This window comes from Pleurodeles waltl, chromosome 7 (genome assembly GCF_031143425.1).
Source record: "Pleurodeles waltl isolate 20211129_DDA chromosome 7, aPleWal1.hap1.20221129, whole genome shotgun sequence".
NCBI lineage: Eukaryota > Metazoa > Chordata > Amphibia > Caudata > Salamandridae > Pleurodeles > Pleurodeles waltl.
In genome coordinates, this window is record NC_090446.1 from 1,103,235,673 (window position 1) to 1,103,250,461 (window position 14,789).

The following is a 14,789-nucleotide window of genomic DNA, read 5'->3' on the forward strand; positions in this document are numbered from 1 at the left end:
GGAGGTTTCTTATTCACCAGTGCATACCAAGTATTTATACAGAGAATAATCAATCAAGAGATGGACTCGTTTCAACACTGCTGCAAAGAGTTGATCTTCCACTTGTGTTTCTTGGTATGATCTGTATAGGACCTTACTGCCCTTTTAGGGTCCTAACGGTGGAGTCTTTCTATTCCTCCTTAGAGGGATGAGGTGGAGCAAAGAATGCCGGAAGTGTGATAGCCTGTCTGAATGAAAATGAGTGACCACTTTCGGTAGAAAGGAAGCTTGGCCCGTCAACATCAATGTATGTGGAAAGAAAGTGGTATAAGGTAGGTTGACAAAGAGGGCTTGCAGCTGGCTCACACATCTAGCTGATGTTATGGTTATGACGATGAGAAAGACTGTCTTCAATGTCAGTTTGCTACAAAGGACAAATGTGAGGCGGCTTTAAAAGGGGTGCACAACAACAAAAAAATAAGAACTAAGTCCAAGCCCCATTGTTGCATCACAAAGGGCTTTGGTTTAGGCAAATGTTGCAAACCTTTCAAAACTTTCATCACAACAGTTGATTTAAATAACAAAGGCTCATCCAGCATTCACAAAAACACAGAAAGGGCCAATAAGTAGCCCTTAATAGTGCCCAAAGCAAGTCCTAGCTGGACTAGAAAAAGAACCACCAACAAAACTCAGACACCTTTACTTGTGATGGGTCAACTTGTTGGATGATGCACCAATTCACAAACTTGTCAAAAATACTGGTGTTCAAGGATTTTGTGAAGGGACACCTCACTGCAAAGATAACAACAATTACTTCAGGAGGAAAGATGAAGGAGGTCCACTGACGCTGCTCAACCTTCAAGCATGGAGAAGCAGATTGTGCAGGCCTGAGTGGGCACCATGCACCTGCTGCTGTAACAGAAGATCCTCTCAAAAGAGCAGCTTGATAAAAGGACAAATGCTCTTGCCCATAAATTCTGAATACCACACCAAACTGGTGTAATTCAGAGCCATTGTAGTGAACTGGGCCCAGGATGTGATCATCTCCAGAACTTGAGCCAGGAGAGGTAAAGGCAAGTCTCCGTCTGCATTTCACCAAAAAGGTGAGAGCCCTCAAGCAGCTTGTCTACTAAGGATGCCTGCATATTTCCAGAAAAGCCAGTATACCTTATGAAGGCATTGTATTGTACCTAAAGGCTACGTTAGTGCCCTTTGTTCACCCTAAACAATCAGTTGTGTCCAATCCAGAATGAATGGCCAAATGGGCTGCATCGCAATTGTCATGAATAGCCTCCATAAGGGACACCCGAAGGTTGTCCAAAACAGCCAGCAAATCTTGTACCCCAGAATCCCAAAGGACATGAGAATAGTAGCCCAGAAGAAAACTGGTGTTCACAAATCTGAAGGCCACAGTAGCAGATGGAAAAATCACTTTCTCACATTTCTTTATGCATTGGAATAGATGTTGCTGGGGAACATCTGTACCACCAGACAACCCTGGTGTTGGGCATTAAAGTGAGAAAGGATGGGTTGACATGGTGATGGCGACAAGCAATCTGTCTGTTGATAGGAGGACCTGAACAAGGTTTTGCCCATGTCCTCAAAAGTGTATCGGCAAACTCTGCTGCCTTTACCATCACAATAGTTCAAGTGGTGATATCTTCCATTGCAAGACTGGGGGAACAGAGGCAGTGGAGGGATCTGGAGGGCAGGAAGGGGACATTTGCAAGGGGGCAAACAAGGCCCCTATCTGGGGAAGTATCCAGCTCACTGGCATCCTGAAGTTCTTCATACCCGTTTTCTTCATCATACTGGGGAATATATTTATCCCCTTCATCACAGTTATTATCTGAGTCTGTGCTGAAAAGATTATGTTAAATCTAGACCCTGCCATGCAGTAAGGGCAAAGTATTGTAATCTGGAGAAATGCCCAAAGGCTGTGTGCTGGTCGGAGTTGCACAATCTCCATCAAGGTCATGGTGGATTCTGTATGCTGCCATCTGCACGTCCCCCGATGCAAAAGGAAGTAGAATAGGGAATGGTGCCAGAACCGAAGTCAGCATGGAAGCCAGCACTGGGACCAAAGGGAAAAGATGGCACTGAGGTCAGCCTAATGGTGGGAGTCTGATTGGAGGCCGCTGCAAATCCTTGGGGCCTGTAGGAACACCAGAAATAGCTGGTAAAGTGCCAAAAATATGCAGCATGGCCTCCCTGAAAGACTCTACTTGAAGCAACATCTTGGATGGACCTGGGAATTCAGGACGGACATGAACTAAACTTGTAATTGGCTACGATTCAGATCAGGAGAAAGACTGGGGGGCATTGACACCCTTGCACCATTCTCTAGAGTCCAAGAGTGGCAGTAAGGGGCAGATCACAGTTTGACTTCTAGTGCTTTATTTTTGGACTTACCCAAAGACTTAGGCTGCAATGATCCTCCCCAGGAATGGGACTTTTCTCTCGGCTTCAACCAGTTGCAACAGAGAACCTTCTAATGCATGGCCACGTAAAGTTGTGCCTCACTGTTCCATATGGCCTTCGGTTTAATCTGTGCACAATCGTTGCAGGCCTTAAAGGCGTGGTCCAACCCGAGGCATCACAAACAGACTTGGTGAGGGTATCGTAAAGACTAACAAGACTGCTGGATTTGGGCGGCAGCACCACCGGGTGCATGGGACTGAGGCTAATCCTGCACCATGTGACAGCTGCCGGCCTAACCCTCCCAAGCCCGCTAGCGGTACCTCACCAGTACCCAAGACTAAAAGGTGATTTGTGGCAGCTCTTCACATGACATCTGGATTTCTCAGGGAAATGGTGGAACAGATCTTACCTCTTTCTCTGAGTCACACATCTCACACATGCAAAGGTTGAATCAACTTCATTCTATGTAAAAAAGGCATGTATTGCGATTATAAGGATGATAAAACATAATAAAATCAGGGCAGTGACAAATTAAATGAAACATAGCAACAGTCCCACCATATTGTCACAACACTAGTTCTAGAATCCCTACCTGCACTTCTAAGGTATAAACCCTAATCTGCCCACCAGGCCCCCTGGGAGAACCCCATCCCTGTGATTGTAGGTAAAGAAGAGTTCTGTTGGTCTACTGCTAATTCTCCCATGTGGAGGGAGAGACTGCGTCAGCTCTCAGCAGAAACTGAAAAGGTGGCATGCAGTGTATGATGGCGACTGGTTGGAACTTCCCTGTATTGTATAGGGGGCAGTGAGGTGTTTATAATAAGACATCTAGTGTTGTTCTGAGAAATCTGCCCTGCCAACACATTTCTGTGTATGAGAGTTGGGGACATGATGACGTTCTGTGCCGACAATAACTCGAAGCACGTCAAGCCTTGAATGAAACACAGAATGAAAATGTTGTGCAGAGAAAAGAATAACAGAATTCTGTGAGAAAGGACAACCTGATAAAATAATAAAAACCTCTCCGCAAAAATAAAGCTTTTGCTAAAATAATAAGGAAAAAGAGCATATATCGGAGTAAAAGAGCACAAGCTGCAGGCCTAGGATAAAATACCGGGCCTGTGTAATAGCTAAAGTAACCTCATGACAAGGGTAAGTCACAGACATCCTTTAGCAACAGTCCCTACACAGTTTAAACCCTGTTGCTTTAGAGGGTGCAATTTTACCTTACACATGGAATAAATGTGAAAAAAGCTTAGGTCATACGACCAAGGAGAAGCTTTGGATCTAGAGCTAGAAGCATTGAAAGAGGAACTGATGTCGTGGGTGGCACTCATATGCACGACGTCAACTATCAGCACACAAGAGAGCTGCCTAAACAGTTTCTGGATCCATTCCGTTGCCTGGGAAATACTCACATGGTGAGTAATCTACAGTTAGAGGAAGCCATTGAAAGAGTCAGTTACTAGCAGTTTTTTTTTTTTTTTTTTAAACGTCACTCCTTTTCTGGAGGAAACAATCTTTCTGCAGATCCCTCACCTTATCAATGCTCTTTACAGGCTTCAGACTTGTCTAAAAATGGTATTGCCAGCAATGATACCCCAGCTCTGCCTTGAGGCACCACAGAACTCTAGCCACGAATCAGGTCCTGGCAGAGATATCACCTAAGTATATCACGCACAAACCAGCAGACTGGGATCAGTTCCTGATGTTTTTTCCTTTGGTCACCACCTTATCCTTTTTAGCTTCAGGTAAGGAAATAAAAAGCTGGTGATCAATTCGGTTCCGTCATGTATTTTAACACTAGTACGATAACACACCTGAGGCCCAAAGTTTGCAGAGGTTGGTCGTCCTTAGTTTGATGTGGAGGAGGGAAGAATGATGGAAGTGTAATACAGTGGCCTGTATGAAATGAAATGAAATGAAATGAAAAATGCCTTTTGTTAAGAAGGATGGATTGGTGTGAAGGACTGGAGCAACTTATCTGGGAAGATAACCATGAAAGGTGGACAAACCAAAAACGCCTGAATTTCTCCAATTCTGTGAGCAAAAGTAACACCAAATAACAGAACTCTATTTGTGTAAGAACTTCAAGCATGCAACTGTGAATTGGCTTGAATTGAGATGCTCTCAGTCAAAGTCAAAAAGAGATTAAAAATCAACTGAAGTACAATTAATGGAACGAGAGGGACTAAGTAAAGTAAACCTAACAGAAAATATACCACTAGTGGTGTATTAAATGGGAATGTTGGTAAAGAAGACACGTAAATGCAAATCTGTCGAGTAGCCTTTAACCGTAGCCATTGCCAGACCTTGGTGTACAGGGATAACACAAACCTCAAGATGTTAGACAGGTGAGACGTAAAAGGATTAAAGTCTACTGACTCACACCACTACACAGATTTGTTCCAGCAGCTTGTGGATTTGGTGACAGGCTTCCAGGAAACTAAGATGATATCTGTAACCTTTTCAGTAAAGTAAAAGGATTTTAGATGGCACTACTCAATCTCTGTGCATGCAGTGCCTGGTTGAGGGTGAGAAGGGGACTATTCTGTTACGAGAGTAAGACCGCTCGGTGTCAGAGGGGAAAAGGTGGTTGAATGCTGAGCGACAAAAGATCGCTATACCAGAGCCTCCTTGGCCAGACTGGAGTCATCAGAGCCAGCTGTACCCCATCAGCCCGCATCTTCTGCAGTACTTTGGACAGAAGGGAATCAGTGAGTACACAAACAGCAGGCTGTGGGACTAGCAGACCCTGAAGGCATCCATGCAGGAACCGTTGAGTAAGAAATGTATGGCACAAAACTAAGGGTAATTCCTTTTCTGGGCCATTGCGAAAAAATCCATAAAGGGAAATCCATACATGAAGAAGACTGCCTCTGTCACCTTGGGGCGTAGCTACCACTCACTGTCCTTCATAATGAGGGCATCAGGTTTCACACTGAGGGAGAGTACAAGGCAGGAAGTTCCTCTACAGAATCTGGAAGCTTTTATCCCGGAGACAGAAGGGAAAAAAGGCCTTCAGTGTAAGACTGACTGCATGCATCTTAAGCATATTTATGTGTAGGTGCTGCTCCAACACCATCCAAAGGCCTCTGCATCATCATGTCACCCTGATGATATTCTCTCTAGCAGCCGATTCCTCAACCCTAGAATATCCTGAGACGTCAGACTGGATCCGGTAATTTGGTGGCATCATGCAGAAGTGGCACAACCAACCTGCATATAAAGTCTGTCCTTGCAGGTTGATGTCAGTTTCATTCATCTGACTTATTTCGCTCCTTCAGAGGCAGGTCACGGAACACACTCTGGTGACTGTGTGCTGAGCTCTAATTTGGGACCTTTTCAGGTATTAAAGAAGCTATTTCACATAATGGGGAGGCGAGAGGACAGTGTGGAGTCTGTGGTTAGAGTATTGCACCCAAAAGAAGCATTAGTAACTTGTTGATTCGTCACCAGTAGAGCAGATACCATAGCAGTACTAACCAATGGTGTCTGGTCTGGGAAGTGAACTCTATTCAAAAGGTTCGGAAGAACCAAGCAGACAAAGTGGTCATCAGACCTGGCTATGAAGGAAGTACAGCTTTGTGAATGTACATACTGACACCCACTCAAAAACTGACATCTATCAAGTATGGCAGCCCTTTTGAACATGCCACTGTAGCAGTCTTCATCCTTTAAGAAACTGCATTTTGTCCTTGGTGCAGAGAACTAAACACCTGGAAAGTGTTCTCATTTACATCACCTTACCTTTCTATGTACTGGAAAACGTAACCAAGAGCTGATCTTCTATCCTATGGTCTTTAGTGCGTTTGATGTAAAAACGTAACACCCTCTTCTGATCAAGACAAAGAAGCCTCTTCTCCTCCTTTGAGGGATGAGATTGAGCAAATCACGCTGGCACTGATCAACTTGCTAACGTGGAAGGGCATCACAACTTAAGGGAAGGAGGCCACTTGTATCCTTAGGTCTAACGGTTATAGAAAGGTTGTGATTTAGACCGGTTGTACCAACACCTGCAGTATACTGATATGATGGCAATAAGGAAAACAGTAAACTAGGTTAAGATCCCACTGAGACACCACAAACGGTTTGGGGAAGCATATGGATCAAATCCATAATAAAACACATCACAACTGGTGACAAGAACTTGCTGGGCCAATGAAAAAGCAAAAAAAAAAATTAAAAGGAGCAGTAAAGAATTTCTCCCGGTTTCCTGCAAAGATGGACTCTGTGGAAGGGTGTTTGGCCGACAGGTGACATCAACCACCTCAGTCGCCAAATCAAAGAAATTCAGTTGCTTCTGTTCAATCACTAAGACACTGTGGAGATTTAAATGGAGGACCCTGCACAGTTACTGAGACAGAAGGCCACACAGCGAGCTGGTACTTTGAAAGTAAATGCTCTGACTCAGGAGCTTGGGTACACATTCTCTTGGCCCAGTCCGGGGCAAACAGAATGATTTGGCGGACTTGTGTCTTGTCTGTCTTGATCTTCTTCAGAACTCAAGGTAGGACAGGTAATGGGGAGAATGTATACAGGAGCCCTTTGTTCTATTCTAGCCAGACTTTCTTATCAAATGCCACAGAGGAAACACAAACAGGCAAAATTGCTGACACAACATGTCTGATGGTGGCAAACAGATCTAGCCAGGGTGTTCACCACCAATCAAAGGCACAGTGCCCCACATCAGGGTGGAGATGTCACTCATGAGCTGCCAGATGGCATCTGCTTAGTTCATCCACACTGGCACTCAAGGACCTCGCTAGATGGTTGGCTACAGGGAAAATGCCCCACTGGTACAGCCATCTCCAGAGAAGAAGGGTCTGCTAACACAGGATCCCATTCTGCCTTGCCTTTTGCAGTACCATATGGCAGAAAAGTAATTCATGAGCATATAGCCTCTCATTAATGGTTAGTAGTAAGGCTTTAGGGGTACACATATTACTTAAAGTAACAGTAGGTTTGTAGTAGACTCTCCAAATGAGACTAGAGTCCCCTGATCTCCAACTCTCCTAGGTGACTCATCAAACCAGCAAGGACACCGCTGTCACAATCTGTGGATTTTGAAGGGAAAGCGGTCTGCTGCAGGTCAGGGTGACATCTAGCAATCACCAGTGCAGATCCAAAGCCATCTCGCTTGAGATATGAATGTTATGAAGGAGGCAGTCCTGATGATGAGCTGGATGGGATCTCAGGTTCGTCTTTAGGGATCACAAGTGCCACCTGGAGTTTGAGATGAGAATGGGAAACAAACATGTGGCCAGGAGACCAAGAAGCCTCTATGCCAGAGCCAGCATCACCAAATCCAAGGACTGGGTTTTGGTAATTTCCTATATGTCACTGACTCACTGCAACAGAGAAAAGGCCTTCAATGCCACGATACCCAGATTGATCCACTGAACAGGATGCTCACCATGTGGTTCAGGTGGGGCTTCAGCTTGGAGTTAATGAACCGCAATACTGTCAGGTCAGCAGTCATCTGTTGGTGGGTTATTATTAACTGTAGCGAGCTTGCCTTTAACAGCCAGTCATCGAGGTACGAGAATAGAAGTACTCCCGACCTCTGAAAACAGGAAGCCAGCAGTGCCATCACTTTTGTGACAAGCTTATTCAGCACACTGGGAGGTGACGGGCCGTGAGGAATCTGGGTAGATGGAATATTCATCAGAATGAAAGCTGTCAAATGGCTTGAACTGGAAAGACCTGCAGGACCAAACAAGCAAAATGCCAATTCAGGACTAATCAGACAGTAGTGCTTTGTGCACATGAAGCTGATACTCACATCCTAGCCTGAAGGCTATCCAGAGACAGGTACTCATGGGCTGTAAATATTTAGAAGGCTGCTTTTTAGCTAAAAAACATAGCTGATTTTAAAATTTTAACCCATCTGTAGATAAATCTTTTCTGCACTGTACTGTCCTGTCCTGTCCTTCTTTGCTCCAGATGGTGATTGCTATTATCAATCAATGAATCAATCAATATTTGTAAAGTTTGGCTACTCATCCGTAAAGGTCTCAAGGTGCTGGGGGGGCTAAGGGGGAGCGGGGCCTCATCCGAAGAGCCACATCTTGAGGTTCTTCCTGAAGATCGTGAGCGATGGGCTTTGTCTGAGGTGCAGGGGGAGGTTGTTCCAGCTCTTTGCTGCAGTGTAGGTGAAAGATTGTCCTTCGGCTGTGGTTTTGCGGATGTAAGGGACTGTGGCCAGGGCCATCTGGGCGGAGCAGAGGGATCTGGCAGGGGTGTGGAAGGAGACGCAGTGGTTCAGGTAGGCTGGTCCTGCGTTGTGTATGACCTTGTATGTGTGGGTGAGAAGCTCTTGAAGGTGATTCGCTTCTCGACCAGTAGCCAGTGGAGGGTCATAAGGTGTTGGGAAATGTGTTCTCGGCGAAGGAGGTCCAGAATGAGTCTGGCGGCGGTGTTCTGGAAGAGTTGAAGTTTTTTGATGTTCCTAGTTGAGGTGCCGGCGTAGAGTGTGCTGCCGTAGTCGAGCTTGCTCGTGACTAAGGCGTGGGTGACTGTCCTGCAACAGTCTGTTGGGATCCATATGAATATCTTCCAAAGTTTGCGTAGTCTGTGCCAGCATGAGGAGGTGACAGAGTTCATCTGGCGGGTTATGGATAGGGAGGAGTCAAGGATGATTCCTAAGTTACGGGTGTGCTCAGTTGGTGCAGGGGGGGAGGCGCTGAGGGATTCCAAATTTGATGAGCTCTGTCATGTCGGAGTTGAGCTTGACGCAGCTTCCTCTCAGCCAGGTGGTGATGACTTCCATTCCTGCATGAAAGTTCCTTTTGGCCGTGTCCGGGTCTTCAGTGAGGGAAATCATGAGTTGTATGCCATCGCCATATGACACGATGTTCATACCGTGGCTTCTGACGATGGCAGCAAGAGGGGCCATGTGTACGCTGAATAGTGTGGGACTCAGTGAGGATCCTTGGGGGACTCCGCAGTTGACTCCTAAGGGTCTGGAAGTGTAGGACAGGAGTCTGACTCTCTGCGCCCTTCCGGAGAGGAAGAAGTGGATCCATTCCAGGGCTCTTCTGCGGATTCGTAAGTTGTGGAGTCTGTTGCACCATGTCAAAAGCTGCTGAGAGGTCGAGGAGTATGAGTGCTGTGGTGTGACCGCGGTCTAGGAGTAATCGTTCTCATTGGTGGCTGCCAGGAGTGCTGACTCTGTGCTGTGATTGCTGTGGAAGCCGGACTGGGAGCTGTCAAGGGAGTTGTTGGCCTCCATGAAATTTCGTAGTTGTGCGTTGATTGCTTTCTCTAGTACTTTGGCGGGGTAGGGTAGCAGCAAGATGGGCCACAAAGTCTTTAGTTCTAATGGGTCGGCCGAAGGTTTCTTCAGGAGAGGGCGTATTTTGGCGTGTTTATAGTCCTCAGGGAAGGTGCCCGTGCTGAAGGAGCAGTTAATTGTGTTACGAAGCTCAGGGGCAATGGATGCGCTGGCTCTGATGAAACCATCAATATAAAAAAGTGAGGGCTCTCTTGTGGTCAAATTGATGCAGGCTCTCCTCCACTTCACAGGGTGAGGCTAGACAAAGTACACTAGAATAATGATAGCCTGTCTGATATAAAAGGGTGTCACCACTTCAAACCCAGTTCATGAAGAAACAATGATGTGTAAGGCAGGTGGACTGAGGGTGCCTGAATCTCGCTCAAATGCAGAGTCTATGAAATAACAATTAAACAGACAGTTTTTAATATTAAAGGATGCAGTGGACAACTGTGCATCGGTTCAAAAGGGGTGCACAAGTAAAAGGTAAGAACCACATTTAAGTCTCACTGTGGTATCACAAAGGGCTTTTCTGAAAACAAGTGCTGCAAACATTAGAGAACCTTTTCATAACAGGTGATTTAACAAAAGTCCGCTGATCTGGCAGCCATAACAAATCTGAAAGAACCAACAAATAGACTTTAACAGTGTCCAAGGCAAGTTGATGCTGAGCCAACGACAAAATAAACAACAAAGTTAAGGACAGATTAGCTTGTAGCAGGTCAATCTAGCCAGTGTCATCAGTCCACAAACTTGTCCCAGTGCCTGGAGTACAATGATTTCATAAATGGCTGCCAGAATAACATCAACAACTTCAGAAAAACAGAAACTAGCTGCCATCACTCAGTCTCCATGCATGGCGGTGATGATTGTGAAGGTTCAGGTGTAGGACCCTGCCTTGTTACTTCACACAGTAGACCCTTCCAAAACAGCAGCTTGATCAAAGGACAAATGTTCATGCGCAGACGTTCTTGGTACCACAGCTTCCTGGCCCAGTCTGGAGCCACTAAAATTAATTGGGCCCGATGGTCTTGATCTTCCTTAGAACTCGAGCCAGGACGGGTAGAGGTGGGAAGGCATACAGCTTCAACCTAAGTGGAATACGTTTCTGAGAGAAAGCCGTCCTAAAAAAACTCTAAAGCCCAGATCAAAGATGAAAGGAGTAGAGCTCTGCATCTGGGTCTGAGGGCCTGTAATGAACAGGCACCAACGCGTCTGGGTGACGCTTATTATGTGGCCCGGTGCAAAACCACATTGTTGTGGAGCTGCACAATGCCACCTATCAGCACACAGGAGCACTATTTTGAGTTTCCAGATCCAGTTTGACAACTGGGGAATATTCACAAGGTAAAGACGCCATCAGAAACTGGTAACAGTAGCTCTTGTAATGCAGTCAATAATGTCCACTATGGGACGAGCAAGAACCTTGCTGCATCTTTGCTGTCAAGTACATGTCTTGGCCCTCAAGGCCCTAGGTCACCTGGGACTGCCGGCAAGCTCTCACTAACAAAGTCCCATAATGTATGTGTGTAGCTCCCTAATAAGCAAACCACATTGACTGATATAAGTCATTCTCTTTCGGGAAGCATCAATCCTACTGGGTCCCCTCCCCCACCTTCAGGAGATTGGTCGAAAAAGAATTTGGATTGACTTTACTTGTTGAGGCCCTAAGAATAAGGTTCTTGGTTTAGAAAATACAGATCAAAAGGAGTCAGTCTGTCACAGAGCCACATGTCGACTGCTGGCGGATATGAACATTGTTTGGATGATTGTCACCATAATAACATCAGTAAGGGCTTAATTAAGTGGCAGTAATGACCAAGATGAAGTGGGTAGTAGCTGGAGAATCTGTCAGGACCTTTATTTTCTAATCAGTGGAAGCCAAATGCAGTTGTAATGTCTCAGCTGCCAAACCGAAAATCACTGAAAACTAGGCACTGTCTTCTGTTGGCTGTCCCTCTTGCCTGCCCATGTGGCAAGTGAAGCTCCATTTCAGGAAACATATGAAGACCATTGACATTTTGGGAGACTACAAATAGTGCATCGGCACAGCAATGAGAGGGGAGTAATCCATCCCCTTACACATCATCATCAGTGTCCTGAGGGGCAATATATGCCTCTAGTAATACATCATTATCAGAGCCAAAAAGAGAATGAAGTCTCTGCTGTTCCTGGGGTCGAGGCAGAGGCCTAGAATCAGTCAGAATGTATGCAAAATAGTTGAATTTTTCCAACTTTCTAGTGCAATCGTGGTCTGGATTCAGCAGACAACTGCTTAGGGTCTGCGATTGGGGTCGAAACTAGATCTTCTATCGGTGTTGGTGGAATCTGTGTCAGTGATGGTACAGAGGGAGCCCGAGTGGACCTCCGTACCAAAGTAGAAGTCTATTCCAGAGATGGAATGGGCTCCGTAGCAGATTCAAATGAGTCAAGGGTGGACCAGCCAACAGTAATCCAACTTGACACACTTACAGACTCTTAGTACTAGAAGGTACCAGAGGAAGTCTTAATTGCACCACAAGTCTGCAGCATTGCCTTTCTGAAGGCAGAGTCAACAAAACACAGTTAAAGGCGGGCACAATGGGACCAACTGCAGAATTAATGTAGACTCTGGGGACTTTGAAAACATGCGACTTCTATCTTGACACCCTTGCACCTTTGAGTGGCAGGATGGGGTTGAGTCCTGATTTATCTTATTATGATTGAAAGACGGGGCCAAAAGAAGACTTTTCACACAAACGGATCCAAGACTACAACTGAGACTAGACGTATGCCCATGACTTGGAGTGGGACCAATGCTTTCCCAGAGATATCCTGTGTTTAGTGATGTCTGCAACGCTTAAAGCCTGAGGCCCGTTGAGGACACATTTGATCTAGCCACTGTCAACAATTTAGGAATTTATCAGCCAGACACTGAGGGAGACCGCCCAGAAGTGTTGATGAGACATAAAAACACAGGAACTAATGTCAACACACTGGTTGGCATCTAATAAACTCCAGTGACCTCACAACCACAGTCACAGCTATACCAGCATGGCACTCTCTGGGGTGCTCAAGAGTCACTGAGGGGAAAAAGTGTTCCTGACCAGTCTGAAGACTAGGAGGAGTATTTCACGGTGAGGTATATGCAGGAACATAATCAGAAAGGTTATTCCAGGTGTCAGGCTAGAATGTTATAACATTGACATAGTTGTATTTGCAGAGAAGCATCAAACTACCTGACACACACTGAGAAATTGGATAGTTTCTAGGCTTCTGGATTTAAGATGAATATTAAACATTCCAAATGTAACCACGAAAGGAAATAAGAAGGTATTCATAATATGGAGCTGTGGATGTTTTTTTTTTTTAATCACTCGTCCCTAAAAAAAACCTTGAAGGCAATTTGTAACTGTGGTGAGTAGCTGATGTCTTGGTATGAAGGGACATAGTCAGGATGAATATTCTTCCCTAACTGCTTTATAAATTTCAGTTATCTCAATTTATCATTCCTTATCGAGAGCTAGACAGACTCCAGAGGAATTGAATACATTTTGGATGGATACATTCTAATGGGGGTCCCAAAGAATTCGATGATGATGACCATTTTTTTTTCTCACAGAGATATTTTAAGGCTGCTCCCGTATAGATGCTGACTGAATAGCAAAAGCCTGACTTTGTTGTAATCTGACTGAGTCCTCTAAAGCCGGAATTATGCTGAGGCAGCTGGGGAAAAAGGTAACAAGCCTGTATATGTCAAAGAAACAGATGATGGACAGAATGATGTAGAATTAGATCAATCCGTTTTTTCCTTATCCCCAATGAAAGCCAACAAGCACAAACAGGATATACCCTAGTTCCTATTTATAATGTTATTTAAGGCACTGAATCGGGAAAGAAAGTTTGCAGATCAGTTATTTGATGTATTTCAAAAATGCATTTCACTTGAACATTAAAGTCAGAAAGGATGTGTTAACTCAGCTTCTTCACTGAGTCATGCCGTTAAAATATTATTAAAACCCATCCATTTTAGATGTTTATATTTTAAAGGGTGAGAAAAAGGGTCTGAAGAAAATATAGAATCGTGTAGTCTGAGCCACTCGCCGACCAAACAATCCATGGTGAGTTCAAAAGGATCACATAACAAATGTGTCTAGCAAATATGGTCTCATATTTCAGCAAAATTGGCACATTCCTTCCTGAGTGAAAAATTAAGATACTCCGTTTAAGGTGCCATAAACAACAGATAATATTCAATAAAATCTACAATAACGAGGCTAGTCTACACAGCAGAAATGTAGCAGAGTAGGGACTTTTTTTGCATGTAGGGTGGAAAAGTCCCAATCTTTTGAAGACTGACCTATAAAATCTTAAATATTGTAGGTGATGCTACAAAAAAGATGCAGCTATGTTGCTGTAAATCTCAAAAAGGTATACTGACCGATTATAATCTTGGCAAGCTCATTACCTTACTATTTATAGTGGCTAAACCATACGTTGAATAACTTTTGGTTTACAAACTGGTCTTCTGATGGACATAAAGAGGGTAAAACTACAGTGTCCTGTTCAGGCTTCATACATTAGGACTGTAGTGTCCATGGGCTATAAAGAGTAGCTATGTTGGACAAATATATCAAGAAAATATCAGACAAGTGCACCTACATATCAAATTTCCTTACTGTCAACTGTGGGCAATGGAGCAAGTGGTCATTAATTCTCTGCAGCTTCGAATACTTGGGCAATTGGTCGACAGGTAAGTGGGAGGTAAAGGGGAAAATGCAGTTAATCATTCAATATTGTTTTCTTGGCTGTGTGATGAAGAACTGAAACAGAAACTCAACACCGGCATAAAACTGCCATCTGCCTTACCGTCAGTTCACAATGAATGTCCAGCAGTGTTTTCTAGATACAAATTAGGAGAACAGAGGGAAGGGTGCTCAAAAAGAATGTTGCTTGGTGCTATAAGAACATACATTGAGATTGTGGTGTCCTAGTTTGTTTTAGCAGACCATGAAATTAGAAAAATAACAGATTCTAAGGTCCCTATAGGAAAGAGCATTATCCAATCCTACACTCCCAAAAAAATAGCTCATTGCTGGAATAAAAGTGCACCTAAATTGAAGGGTTTATTAGA

The 14,789-nt window shown here is 44.5% G+C and overlaps 1 protein-coding gene across 2 annotated transcripts in view; it reads right to left on the reverse strand.

Moving 5' to 3' along the window:
* Window positions 1-14,789, reverse strand: part of SPAG9 (sperm associated antigen 9) — a 1,094,694-nt gene that overhangs the window by 448,327 nt on the left and 631,578 nt on the right. The window lies entirely within an intron of this gene.